The 16,035-nt window shown below is 30.3% G+C and overlaps 1 long non-coding RNA gene across 1 annotated transcript; it reads right to left on the reverse strand.

Moving 5' to 3' along the window:
* Positions 1–5,063: 5,063 nt before the first annotated feature.
* On the reverse strand, positions 5,064–6,036 carry LOC149242192 (uncharacterized). The gene is made up of 2 exons (XR_016245699.1): positions 5,663–6,036; positions 5,064–5,558 (listed from the first exon to the last, which is right to left on the reverse strand). It is a non-coding gene; the product is annotated as an uncharacterized LOC149242192 (long non-coding RNA).
* Positions 6,037–16,035: the final 9,999 nt, after the last annotated feature.

Consider the following 16,035-nt stretch of genomic DNA (forward strand, 5'->3'; position numbering starts at 1 on the left):
AAAAATACCATGGGGAGAGAAGAGAAACCTACTCGAGAGAAAATCCACTTGACTGTTGTAGTGCTTCTTCACAACTATAGAATTATTCGGCCAACTTCGGGACTCAACATAGACCATTATACAGAGAACCTTACTATCGAGTGTGAAAAAATTCTAGTCAAAATTAAGAAGGGATTATGTCATCTTTGTGGACAAAAAATCGCTCACAAGATGGCTTTCCCTTTCTCGAATTTTTCTTGGATAACTAGAAGTGATAAATCTTTGCAAGTATGGCTTACAGTATTGAGTTGGTGTAAGCTACCCTATGCCAACTGAACTATCACATTTAGGGGAGGATCGAACCATCAACACAACCTAGTTTTCTTTTGTAATTGCTTTGATGCACTTGACAACTTTATATCCAAGTTTGTTGGTAGATTTACAACTTCGAATTTTCATGACTGAGGCATCAAATGCCATTTTTGGCAGCTTCAAAGTGTGTTCAGTCACACGGATGGAGCCCCAATGATCAAGATGGGAGATCGCAAGCCATAGGAGGTAGACTTGAAAGGAGTGAAAATGAAAAGGGTGGTGCTTCAATAGATGGCACCATACTACATGATCATGGTAATGCTCATTGTGTTGATCTACTACATTTAGTAACCATCTATGCGACATGTCGACATGTCCCTTGGTCAAATGGACAAGTGAGATGATAGTAGCTTGCCCGCCACCCTCTTGCATGTAGAAGAACCTCATCTATGGATTTCTTAGATTTTTTTAAACATATGACATATCCTAATTAATCTTAGTAAATATATCAAATATAATTATTACTACACACAGACACACACATAAAGAAATTTTTAAATATATGTTTATTTTTTTGTTATTTGATACACAATACATAACACTTACATATACAAAATTTGAATCCTTTTATTCAATTTTAATTATAAATAATCACAACTATGTTATACATTTAATGGTATGCATTTCTAATCATTTTGCTTCTCTTAAATGAATAAAAGTAAATAAAATTTTAAGTTAGATCGAATCCTTAATATGTAGGATTTGGAAAGTTATGAGGAGCTAATACCCCTGAGAAATTGGCTAACCTATGAAAGAAAATTCATGCTATAAGAGATTGAAAAATGGGATACCTCTGGTTCATGGATTTTCTAGGACAAACTGCATTTCACACCATCTCTTAGCTTGAGTTAGCCTAATGATATCATTGTTACCTGGTTATGCCCCTAAGCATCAAGCATCTACTAATCACTAGGTATGACAGAAAGTAGAATTTATGGTTCGAGAAGGCTACTCTATTTTATTATTTGAAGAAATAATTCTTCCAAGGTCTCATGTTTGGTCGTGAGTTTGTACTACCAATTACCCATTGAAACTCAACTCCTTTTGTTGAATGTTCACACATGGTAAATATTGACAGTGGAGAATCTTCAGAAATGAGGAATGGTTGGCCCCTCATGTTGTCCTTTATTCTTGATATAGGGAGAAACAATGGCTCATCTATTTCTCATCTATTCCTTTGTTTGTCAATTCTAGGAGTTCTCCCTGACTCCTCTCTTCTCTAGAATTTGATGCGTTAACCATCCCACTTCCCTCTTCTCTTCTTGGGAGGGTTTCTACCTTGGAAAATTCAAAGGGTGAGCTCTTTCAAGAAAATATGCTTGGCATTCCCGAAATTTATCTGTTGGAAGGTTTGGATAACTTGAAATGAAAAATAATCAATGAGAAACGATATCACCCTCATTATGTAGCATTAAGAGATCGAACACTATGAGTTGAACACGAGAAGAATTCTGCCCTCCCCGTTGATACATGAAATGTGGATTCCAAAGAAAAGGAATGGCTTCTTAACCTCCTTGGTAGTTTGATATGGAGAAAGAAAACTCACTCAAGAACTACATAATAGTGGAAGTTGGGGCTAGATCAAAGATGAAATGGAGAAACAAAGGAAATCTCATACATCCCTTTTCCTGATTTTTTTATTGTGCTTCAAAGCATAATCTAGGGATGGTAGGAGCAAGGGGGGTTATTCTCAACCCCGATGGAAAAATTGAAATTGAGTATAGTTGGGGGTTAGGCAATTGCAAAAATAATGTGACAAAGGCATATGCATTACTGCAAGGGCTCCTTCTGGCCAAAGAAGAAAAGATTGAAGATTTGGTGGTGTTGGAAGATTCACAAGTGGCTATACATTACCTTGTTTATGGATCCTTGACTAAGGATTGTAGGTTATGAAGGATTATTGATCGAATTAGGAATTTGAAACTAGCCTCCTTTACCATTAACATCTTTCATGAGTTAAGAATGAATAATTCTAGTGTAGATGATCTTGCCAATAAAGGTGTAAGCTTGGACACATGAGTCCTAATGAGAAATGTTACTCCTTGTGTCTCAACTATTCCTTAAAAATAGGTTGCTATGCACTGTAAATTTTGCATGTATCTATAGTTGTTTAAGAGAATATACACCTCTAAAGATCAAGTGTCCCTTAGGATAGTAAAACAACTAATAAATATTGAGAAAAGCACTTGTTTTGAAAGATATTCATTGTACTCACCTGTTATACACATCGTCAAATCTTGATCCAAACATTGATTTTGATTTAATCCAATATTTTTCATCACAGTTTTAAAAGAAAAAATAAATAACTTTTTAAATTTAGTTTCTATTTTTAACCAATAAAATTAAATTCTAAAAAAAAGGTTTTATTTGGTTATTAAAAAGTTTAAATTAATAAGATATTTTTTAATAATAATTTTATTTAAATGTTAAAAAAATTAAATTGCTAAAAACATAAATTATTCAAAATATTATAATTAGACGGTTATGTCAATTAATAAATGGCTGATTAAACCCATTCTCAAGCATTTATCAACATTTATTTACATAACTAATCACGTATGAGAAAACACACCTATTCAGATCTTACTACATCATCTAACATTTTTTGGAAAAAGTCAATATATACACTTTTATATTTTAAAATTAAAGTAAAAAAAATCTTAATTCATCATCTAACATTTTTGGGAAAACAAAGTCAACATATACACTTTATAATTTAAAATTAAAATAAAATAAATAAAATAAAAAAGAGGATCCACAAGTGAGAGTTCCAAAAATATTACTACGTAAGAGCCAACATGACATGAATCGTAGATTTCGACTTATGAAAAAGTATCCCATCACAATATTTATGAGTAAAACAATAATACCAATTGTAACAACACAAAATAGTCGATTGAGGTCAACAACCGCACACATTGGAAATCTTTGTCAATAACAATTCAATTTAATAGTTATGAAAATAAATTAAATTTATAAGTCTATTTATTCATACATTTTATAATTATAAAATAATATTATAATTTTTATTATATTCACAAATTTTACAATTTTAATATGATAGAGATATTAAATATGGTAATATAATGTGATGTCACACTATTTAAATATTTAATTTGTTAGAATAAAATATATAATTTTTTATATTAAAATAAAATTTAATTTTATTAATTTTAATACAATTTAAGTGAAGCAGTAGTTAACCGCATATGTTTCCTTTTATAAAATTACAAATTCAAAACCAAAAAAATAAAAAAATATATACCGTAGTAAATGAAATGAGTCTCGTAAACTAACAAAATCCTATGACTATTTATAACTATTGTTAAAAGGGGGCGACCCCTAGAAGAAGTGTGATTCATATAAGTCCTGAAATGAGCCTCGTACACTAACAAAATTTTATGACTATTCATAACTATTGTTAAAACATGATTCATATCAGTCATATCAATTACATCATGTTATACATAGTTGCGTCATCTGATATCAACAATTCATGTAGCAGTAGCTATTGGATCTTAGGTGAGAAAGTTATTATTAAATCCTTCCAACCACCGGATAACATCCATTGACGACTATTCATAACTATTGCAAGGAATCATGAGGTACACATCACACAACAGTTTGCTGGTCCCTCTATCTCAAGGAAAATTTCTTGGAAGGAAAGGCACTCAATGACATCATCCTAATCTCTATAACTATATTCCATTTAATCTCCATAACATTTAACTGGTTCAATATGAGAAAGATTGTATAGTGCCAATAAATAAGTGTAAACATTTAAATATTGACTAAATTAATAATAAAAATAATAAAATTTAGTTTTTTATAGTATAATTTAAGTCATAATATATATGCGTATCCTATAAATTAAGATAATAATTCTATAATTATATTTAAATTTAATGAAGAAGCATATAAAAACATAAAATTTACAATATAGTAAGATTTTTCACCATGGATATTCACTCATACTTTATCATGGATATTCACCTCTTATAAAAAAAAAGGTTTTGTTACAATACCATGAGGCAATATCATGGCTCATCAATACCATATGCACAAAAACTATAACACATTTCACAATCATAATATTTTATTTTAATTTAATTTCATAACTTTCTTTTACTTAAATATAAAAGCAAAAAGGTTATAATTACTTTTGAGATATATTGAAACCCTCTATCTTCACTACTACTAAAAATTAATATGTGAAAATTCCATAAAAATAAAATTGAAGTTTTAGTAAATTAAAAATGAAAATACCTTTACCTATAGAGATGTGAAATTTACATAATATAAATAATATTATTAACAACCACCATAGATCCATCTTAATGGGAGGATTGGAAGTAATCCAATATCTCATGCTGTAAATATTTTTTCAAGTTTTGCACTTAAAAGAAAAGCATCTTGACATGTTTAATCCCTCTCAACACTAATTAGATCTAAAACTAAGATGGATCTAATAATATTAAAATTATATATGCTAAACAAGTAATTGAAGTATAAAACATTAAAACTTTCGTATCCATTTTAAATTAAAAAACTATATTTCACCTTGCAAACCTTTTCCAAATTTCACCCTAAAAAATATCTAATAATATTAGAATTATATATATCAAACAAGTAATTGAAATATAGAACTTTAAAACTTTAGTATCCAATGTAAATTGAAAAACTATCTGTTTATCCATCAAAATGTTCAGGTATTATTAAAACAAAAATATCCTATATAGTTTGAAAAGCTATTTGAAGCAAAATTTTACAATAATATTAATTACAAAACTAGAAATGTACAGATATTAAGTCACTAAACATGAAGAGATTCATGAAGTGATGATGTTTAATGACGTCGGTGTTGATAAGATGCGCTGGAGAAGACCAATTTACGGAAAATCTTTCTACTACATTAAAGATTAAACGAAAGAAAGAATTATCATAGCCCTAAAACTACTGATAACTCTTAGCAAGAAACACTAAACTCTGGTAAAACGACACAATTAAATACAGGGACGAGGCTGATGCATTTCTGGTTCATTAGGTTTGCAGTGGCGGCTAACAATCTGGGCGGGGAACAACGGGGATATGAGTCTTTGGACATGGAGGTGGAGGGGAAAGTACTGATAATATTTCCCTTGATTTCATTCTTTTCATCGACACTTTCATTGGTAATTGCCCACCTTCACGAACTCCAATCGATGACGCTGCAAAATTATAAAAATAGATAATAGTATCAAATATTCAGCAGATTGTGAAGGATGAATATAAAATTCAATTTGGGGTGGGAACTTAGTACTATGAGTCATACCTGTTGATGGATTGAAATCATTAGCGTTGGGAGCAGGACGAGAAATAGCGGCAGCCATTCGGGCTTCTGCTGTTGCAGGAAAGCAAACCAATTGAATGACAGAAAACAGAGCACAGGAAACTAGAATTAGTGCCAGTAAGTTGCGCTCCATAGCTTACTTTACTCAAGTGTTTCTGTATCTTGCGATTTTTCACAGTGTTGGAAGCAACTCTTAATCGCTAATTTATAATTTAAGGTCGAATGAATTCAATGTGTATTGGAATCCACCATTGTTGAACATATCGCACAAATGTCAGGCGTTGCAGGTAGGATGTCGACTGATTGACTTGGCATTAAGACTTCCACGAATTCAAGCCAGGGGCGGTGTGTTTACATGAAAAATCAGACACTTTGAAGACTTTTCATAGGAACTTTGGTTGGAATTTGCTCAAATTTGATGATTACATGTAGCCCACCAGGTAGATTAAAGTTCAGGGTTCCTTGCAAAATTAGGCATGTTGAATACATAATGTTGACCGTTAGAGGCGTGGAACATCATTCCACGTTTCTTCGTCCTAATCCTCATGGTCTATTCGCGTTTTGCTTGCGCAGTTGTCGTCAGAAACAAGGCTACTTCAAGATTATAATGTCTTCATACATACTAGCCAAGTCATATATATATAATTTTAATAATTTTGATATATATAATTTATGTTTCATGAATGTAGATAGGTTTAAGATACTAGCGTAATAAGAAATACCATGGTAATAATGAGATTGTCAAAAGTTTAAATTTTAGAATTGGAAGTTAGTTAGGTTTATAATAATGTAAATAATCACAAATCTTTATTTATAAAATGTAAAGAATTTAATAAATTTAATTATAATATAAATACAAATAATATAACAAATATCTTATATTTCAAGTTGAAATAAATTTTGTGTATAACCTGCAAATAAAATTTTCATATATGTACTATTTCATCATAATAATATGTTATTTTTTATCTTTTTAAATATATATGTCAATAAAATATTTATATATATATATATTTTATATAAAGGAGATGATAGGTGGGCTTAAAATATGCTTTTTTAATTTGGGTTAGAACTAATTTTCCTCTCGCTTAAAGAAACATGTTAACGACCCAAGATGTAAATACCTCTGATGGTGGAGTGATATCATGCCCCTTTACAAACCATTTGAGATTGAGTTAAAACTAATTTTCCTCTCGCTTAAAGAAACATGTTAATGATCCAAAATGTAAATACCTCTGGTGGTGGAGTGATATCATGCCCTTTTACAAACCACTTGAGAGTATTCCGAAGTGGAACAATTTTAATTGAATGTCATCATGAATCTTCATGCATTAAAAAATAATAGATAATATCCAATAATAAATATATCAGTGCTGGATTGATAATTTAATTATAATGGAGAATCCCAAGATATTAATTAAAAAAAATGGAAAATAACATTTGGTCCAATTAACTTACACATTACCAATCCAAAGTCCACTATTCCCCTCGTGATGCGATGTTAGTCCAAAAGAAAATCCATGTCTCCATTTCCATGGATATTATTGTACATGGAAAATCCACTAGAATATTTTTAGATTGTCTTTTTGAAGTACATGTTCCACCATTCCCCTCGTGATGCGATGTTGGTCCAAAAAAAAATCCATGTCTCCATTTCCATGGATATTATTGTACCTAGAAAATCCAATAGAATTTTTTTAGATTGTCATTTTGATGTACATGTTCCACCATTCCCCTCGTGATGCGATGTTAGTCCCAAAAAAATCCATGTCTCCATTTCCATGGATATTATTGTACCTAGAAAATCCAATAGAATTTTTTTAGATTGTCTTTTTGATGTACATGTTTTTAAACCTTTCGTCCATTATCTTTGTATTTGGAAAGATCCCTTCCTACATCTATTAATCTTTCGGTAGTTTAATTACCAATTTTGGTAATAGAAGACCTCATTCATAACATGATATAAAACCATGGTTACAATTTCTTGGTCTTTCCACTTCCCCAACAACATATGATTATAAGCTCCTTGGCATAACTAGATTGACCCATGAAAAATTACATCATTACTTTGCACGGTGAGACCTCATACTTTCCCATGTGAATGATTTGGCCTCCTTCATGAGAGCGATTCCCATTGGTAATCCTCATTCGAGTCTCCTTTATGTGAGAATGATTCTCTAAGACTCTTCACTTCCTAGCCTCCATCCTAGTTATGCTTTCTTTCGAAACTCTTCATTTTCTTACCGTACTTCTTAGGTGTCCCTGTTTTGCTAACTCTTCCTTCCCTAGCCTCCCCGACAAGTGTGCCTTATTTGAAAACTCATTGTTTGACAACCTCTTCCCTAGCCTCCTCAATAAGTATGCCTTATTTGTGAACTCATCGTTTCACAACATCTCCATTGGTTGTTGTTGTACATGTCTAATTTTTCATCATATGGGTCTTTTTCTCTCCCGTAGAGTGAAATTGATGTTGGGTATATCAATAGATATGATAATATAATATGAAGGAAACCCTTTAACATCATCAAGAATATTACAACCCATAGGTACAAGACACGTGAGCTTCGGCAAATCTAATACCATTAGAAAATAACATGAATGGTCAAAACCGTGGGCTTACTACCCATATTAATAAACTCATTAATTTTATTGAATTATCTTTTAAATAAACTCATTAATTTTTTAAATTTATTATTATTTTTTAAAATTGTTTTGGTTTACAAAATTAATTATCATTTATCGTTTACATTGTTAATTTAAGTTATTATTTTTTGTGACTTATTGATTTATATGTGTCTTTCTTTTTCTCAAGAAAATGGCATCAAAGAGGATTTCCTTGAATCTTTATGGACCAAAGACTCTTAAAGGTGGATTTTCAAAAAACATTGTTGAACGAACCATACCTGAGCTGATGGCTACAAATCTTTCAAGTGCCTCAAATGACAAGAAGATGATTTCATACTGGAAGAAATCAAAAGAAGTGAAACTTCAAACAAATGTTTGGTATGTGAAAGAAATAGAAAGCCAAAATGTGTAGATATATCTATATGTTGATATACCTAATGATAATGGAATTTATGAGGTGATGGGAAAGGTCATAGACATGTGTTCGGTACCAAACAGTGAAGTTGTTTGCATACTTACAAAACCACACAAGTCACATGAAAGGATTAAATACCACTTATCACATTCATTGTATGACATGAGAGAGGTATCTACAAAGTTGTGTAAACAGATCGTAAATGAGATGACACAAAATATTGTAAGTATTTTTATTTATATTTGTGTTTTCGTTCTTGTAATCGTCTCACTATATTTTTATAACTTTTTTTTTATTGACATATGATATTTTGTTTGGCAGAATTTTGTTGAAAGTTGTACAATTAGATTGGGAGCCATTCATTTCATAGAGCATGATATTATGAAAGTTGTCTGCAGTTTCTACTCATTGTCAGAAGAAGAAATGGAAAAGAAGCAAAATGGAGTAATTCATGATGCTACAAAACTACATCTAAGGGATCAGGGAAAAAAAAAAAGAGCCTCTAGTGGATAAATCTAGCAAAGTTAGACAAGTTACTTTTGAAGATGAGAAAGTTGAGACTGGTAGTGAAGAATATGTTGTCGATACTGAGGATGACATTGTAACTGAGAAGAGTCATAAAAGACCAAAAGTAATAATGCCCAAGAATAAATCTATTCCAATTAATGATGAGAATGTTATGAGGAAGAAAAGAAAAGTTAAACATTTGAAGTAGTCATTACCAACAGTCAAGAACCTAGTGAAACTTCAAAAGAAAGAAGGGAAATCATTACACTATGAGCTGATTTAGAGGATGGCATTATCAAAACAAAACAAAATGTCATTCGACAGAACTTGACAAAGAGAAACTTAATTGAGGGTGCTCGTAAATTTCAACTTAATGTCATACAAACCTATAAGGAAAGTGAAGGACAATGTAAATATCACATCAGAAAGTGACACCATCTGCATGTTCACAACTTGAAGACATTGATGAGGTACAATCCATATGCTCATGTGGTTAATTATGTGCTTCTTGTTGATCAAGTTCAAGTTTCCAACAAAGAATCATTTGATAAGTCAAAATGTTTTGAATACAATTATTATGTGCTTTGGGGGGACCATTCTGTGGAAACTCAAAGATAATTGATGGAGGAATATCCCAATAACCCACGTTTTGAAACAATGAAATATATCATTTATGTTGGTTTATCAGATACAGAAGCAAAGTTAGTGGCATGGGATCATAATTCAGATAATGAATATAGGATGTCTATGACTTTCATCCAAAGGTTTAGATTTGTTCACGGTGAATTTGAAAAAAAATGTGGTAGTGATAAGCTAAATGTTACTGTAGATTTCTGAAAGGAATGTTGTATGGAAATAGGCTATCAAATTGAAGAGAAAATCAATTCACAAGGCGGCAGAGTTAGTGATTTATTCAGAGGTATTGATAACATTTTCCAATTGGCATTTAGAACTGGAGAGATATGGGAGTTGATTAATGAGATTTTTAGCATGTGGGAGATCATTGGCATTAAAAACCAGAAGGTCTAAAGGTCTAAACCATTGATATGTAGCGACATTAAATTAGGTCCTGAAATGAAGCAGCTTCTAGAAGATATGACTATCACACCTTGGAGAGCATTGCAAAGAGTGAAGGATGAAAAACTTGTCAAAGAAATATTATCTCGTAAGAGGTCAGGGGAATTATCATTGGAAGAAATGTTTGAGGAATTTCAAAAGTAAGTTTGTTGAATTATTTTTATTTATTTCTAGATTATAATTTTCTTTTAAATATAATATATTATTCTTTGTAGTATTTGTTATACATATCATCATATTAACTTTTTTTACTTTATCTACACAGCCACAAAGTTTACATGAATATTCAAGAACAAATGGTTAAATTGTTGAATGAAGATAGTTGGGATGATGATGTATGCAACTATCCGTTTTCAAGTTCTACATCAACATTAAAAACAAATTATCTTGCATTTAAAAAGGTATATTGATTTATACATTCATTTTTATTCATCTATATACCATTTTTAATTTATAACTTACACATATATTTTTTTATTTGATAAAATATGAAGAAGGATGCAAACGGAGCACCATATAGTTTCAGAACCTTTATTGAAAAAGTTAATATCAAAAGGCTGAAGAAGTAACATCTTAAGAATGTTGAACTTGATCCAACTCTTACTCATTTCATTTGAAATGGGCCTGACACTATTCAATATCAAGTAATACAAGGCGACTATGAAGACATTGCTAAACTCATACCTAAAATGGATTATGCCCTAGTTATTCCAGATATTCCCCATGGTTTCAATATTCCAAATATTGACTATGATAGTGACCCTTATACTTATCAAGCTCTTAGTAAAGTGGTTGCGGGATTTCTAGAAGTCACATCATCACCATTATGGAAATTTGTGACCTTTCATTCAGACACACAATTGGCAATGTTATTGTCAAGCTTCAAGGGGAAAACAAGTTCAAGGATGCAACGTACATGGTAAGACATTTAAAATGTATATTTGATTAATGTTATAAAATTCATTTATGTACAAGTTAATTGAACTTTTACTATTTCATGTTATAGGAAGAAGTCAAATCTTCTTAATTTCAAAGATCAACCATTTATAAATGATTGTGAGTTCATCCATATTGATAGTTGGAAAAAAGATGATAGCTACATGTCTATGATTTTTAATCGGGTAGATGGAAAGAGTCATAGCCAAATATTGACTTATGATGTTGTTGTGAGAAAACTAACATATGAAGACAAAGAAGAAAAAGGAAAGATAGTTAACATTTATAAAAAACCACAGTTATTGATTAACTATCTTATAGACATATATTCAAATGAAGAAGATTGGGTTCTGGATTTATTTTTATGGCTCAGGTAAGTTTTATTACATGGAATTGAATTTAAATATGTTATTTATTAATTTATATGTCATTGTACTAATTTACTTCATTATTTCTTTTATGCTTGATAATTAGGTACAACACTAGCATGTTGCCTTCAAAAAAGAAAAAATTGCATTTCCATTGAAAATGATCCAATACAATGCAATTTTATTCAACAAAGAATTAATGCCCTTCAATTTCTTCCAGATGTAATGCAAGAAATTTGGTTGAAGAAAGGGGACTTTAATGAATCATATGCGGCAAAAAAAGCAAAGGAACTCCAACCACCATTACGCAGAATGATTGGAAAGGCATACATTGGGAGATTCACAAACATCAAAGATCCATTAGAAGAGGAAAATGAGCAAAATGAAGCAGAAAATATTGTGGAAGAAGACAATGATGAAACTCTAGAGGACGAAGAGTTTGGATTACATGACATTGTTGATTAAATTTAAGTTATGCTTGGAAATCAAGCTCATTTTTTGTAACTATTAATTAGTTATACTTGTAATGTTTTGACTTTGACATTTTATGAGAAGAATAAGCACTCAATTAATGTTGTTATGCATTCAATATTTGTATTATGTGATTTTCGCATTAATTTTTTATGTTAATCATTATTTAAAAAAAAAAAACAGTGATTATTATTTTTTTTTACATGAAATTCATTAAAAAAAACTATTATTTAACCATTTTTAGTTAAAATTCTTATAAAAATTGTGATTTTGACATGTCATTTCTAACAAAAAATAACAAAAAATTATCAAAATGTGTAGGCTTTTAGTTATATTTATGTTGAAAATGGTTATTTTTATGTCAATTGTTAAAAATTATTTCTTTTTAGAGACAACTATTTCATGTGGATTGAAAAATTAATTAACGATTTTTAAATATGTAAAATATCGAAAATTCAAAATATCGACATTCTTCTTTAAATATGAAAAACAATAAAAACCTCACTAAAAAAAATAAAAACAAGAAAATATGAAAAAGAAGAGCACTTCAAAAATTATTAAATTTTGAAAATAATTATTTACATTTCATAAATAAGAAAAATTAAAGTAAAAAAATAGGTCTTTTAAAAAAAGGGCTTGATGCAGAATTACCACTTTTTTAAATCAGCATGAAAATCACTACCATTCTAAAACATAACGTAGATAAAAAAAATTAAAGTGCTGAAAACTATGCTCTAAAAAAAACATGTGTGTTTTGCATCACCCCTTTTCAAAATCGGCTCACTTTTTTCTATCTCTACGAAATGGGTAACACTATCCGTTCCCGTTTCAAAGTTTATAGTGTTTTGACAACATATGCATGGCTAATGTACGAATAGTTGAGCATGTATTGTTCATGGTATGATTGTGTTGATATGGGTATTGATATTCCTTGGAGAACTTAATTTTAAATCTTTTTCTCATATGTTTGTTTTGTTGCAAAGTGTGTTGGTAAATGGTTGTTGGTGAATGGTTCCTTATGCTTACATATGTTGATTGGTTTTGATTAGCGAGGTAGATTGTATGGTTATGGAATAATGACTAATGGTACGCATGTATGCATATCATGATTGAGATGTTGTGATGCAAGAAGATTGTTATGATGAAAGGAAAATACATGATGCAAAGCAAAGGAAAAGGTATAAGGGAAAGATAATGGAAAAGGCATAAAGAATGTTTTTATAATTGTGATGTGTTATAGTTGTGTATGTATTGCTAATGTATGTTGCAAAGGTTATGGCTACTATGTTATTGATATAATAATTACAGGTGGATGAAAATAATATTTGTTGAAGTGTTTATTTATTTTAATATTAAAAATCTCAAAAGGTGCAAAACAAATGAGTGGAATGCTAAGATACAAGTCCTTTCACTTCATATTCATGTTTGGAATACAAACTACCATCAAAGATTTTTTATAAGAATGTGGGAGGTTGCAAGGCTATATGGTTAGGTTTTTTTAGACTGTAAGAGTTTATCTGAGTTGTTTATTACCTAGCAAATACAAAGAAATTGTGAAGAATATTTGAGGAGAAGAAGTAGAGATAGAGATGAAGGTATGGAGATTTGTAGACCAGGTAACTAGCACATTGTTTTCTTTATGTATGAGGGGATTGTAGTCTCCTTTAAAGTTGCAGCTTGATAAATAACATCTTGGAGGTTGTTGAGTTAGTAGCCTCCTATGGGTTGTAGCCTACATAAAAATTATGGGAGTTGGAGTTTCATTGCATGTTGTAGCTTGCAAAAAAATTATGGTAGTAGCCTCATGTAGTTTGAAACCTACAAAAAGTCATATCTAATAAGGGAGGAGGAGCTTTTCTTTGCATCACAACAATAACAAAGTCATTTTTTTCTCCCTTTATGGGTTTCCACTTATCTCTAGTGTTCATATATGTTGTTATGTGCTTATGTGATGTTTTGGTTTACTTATTTATTATTCATAGATTAAATTTTTTTTATTTATGTGTTAAGTTGCTCATTTAATGTTTTAGTTAATGAATTAAAAGAAAAGAATTTTAATATCCATGAATGTACTGAACTGATTCACCCCCACCCGCCCACACACATCCTTACCTACTTTAGTCGAGTTTTCATCAACTGGTATTAGAGAATGTTCCTTTTGTGACAATATAACAATTGGAAGGTAGATTTGGTTGAGTATGGATTATCAAAATATACTTATGCTTAGTGTTGTAACATATTCTTTTCAAAAAATTTACAGTTTAAATTATTAGCACTAGCTCATTAACAGTGTCTCCTAAGTCATTTTCTACACTAAATCTCAATCCACATTTCAAATAAAATTTAAAATAAAAAATAAAAATAAATGAATATATGAATATAAAGATAATGTTAATTATTAATTAAATATTAAAATTGTTCAGTGAATTAAAACATATATATAAAGTATATAGTATTAATAAATAAATAAATAGATATGTACATGTATATAAATTAGAGTCATTAATGTCCACGGGGTCTTGGATAGATGGTGGTTGGGTGCTCTGTTAAGGAACTCCTTGATGTGAAGTCATTGGTTCAATTCCCCGCCCTCATCATGGTGATATATTGGACATGATGAAGATATAGTCCTCCGAAGATTACAAAGAAAAATACTAGAGTCATTGATATTAACTAAAGGTTAAGAAATTAATTAGGCTTAAAAATGACTAAAAGTCAATTAATAAAAACTAAAGTTAAAAGGCACCACACACCAATTTTTGTATAGCCCACCAAAATGTATGGGGGGTAAAATATTTTTTGTTAAAACTTGTGCAAAAAAAATTTGACTGCAAACCCCCCCATTAATTATTTTGAAAATAATGGTGGGGGGTTTCGCAATAGATAATAAGATGCCACATAATAATCAGTAAAACCGGGTGGTAGACAATTAAAGATTTCCAAATTATTTTCAAATTTTACGGCAATGGTTAAGTAGCTGAAGGACAGTTAAGCCAAATAGAATCATAAAATGATTTTATGAAAAGACATATGATTAATCAATTCTATAAAAGGATCAATCAACTTGATTATTGTAGATTGCAACCAGATTTATGGGCAATTGATAGATTCTTAAGGAACAAGTTCAACTATATTAAGGTTTTTAAGTAGGAAGATCAATAGTCAAAGGATCAGCTACAGAGTTGAGGTAGGAAAATCAATTCAATAAACCAATTCCTAGAATTGAAGGCAAAGAATTTTCTAGCAGTTCCAACTTTCCTACAACAAATTAGAAATATTATTTATTTTTAGTTTCTTGTTTAGGATTTTATTCCAGGAAAATTGTAACAATTCAGGATTATGTTTTCCTATATATTGTTTGATTTGTAATGTAAGAAGGGTTAGATTTTGATGCCAAAACCATGAGATTTTTATAAATTCTATTGTTACATAATTTTAATCCAAGGATTCTAGCTGTGCCAATGATAGAAATTGTTTCTTATGTATTTTTTTCTTGTAATTTCACAATAAGGTTGTGCATATATTTGAGGTAGTATAGGACATTGGGAAGAAATAGGCTAAGTGTTAGCCCCTTTGGTATCCCTTTGCGCATCTATGTTATTCACTGATTAGATAAAGGTGAAAATGTGTCATTGTTGATCCTTCTGAATCAATAGATTATTTCTCTTATGTTACACTTAAATGTATTTTTGTTTTGTTGTAGATATCCTTCTACATGCTTCAATTCTTGATTAGATAATTAGATATTCAATGAGGAAATTTAATTATTTAGTTTCTCCTCCATTACTCTATCGAAATATTTCAAGTTATGTTATTATGTCATAGTTGAACACTGACACTTTGATCAGGCCTGTGCAAGAGAAGGCCTTATTTCTTGAGAATGGTTTGGAAATCTGAAGCAACCATCCTATAAAACAACCCCTAAATCTAGCCATTATGCTTCATACGCTATTTTT

Source organism: Pinus tabuliformis, chromosome 8, assembly GCF_031772625.1.
Source record: "Pinus tabuliformis cultivar Carrire ecotype Pingquan chromosome 8, CPIR1, whole genome shotgun sequence".
Lineage (NCBI taxonomy): Eukaryota > Viridiplantae > Streptophyta > Pinopsida > Pinales > Pinaceae > Pinus > Pinus tabuliformis.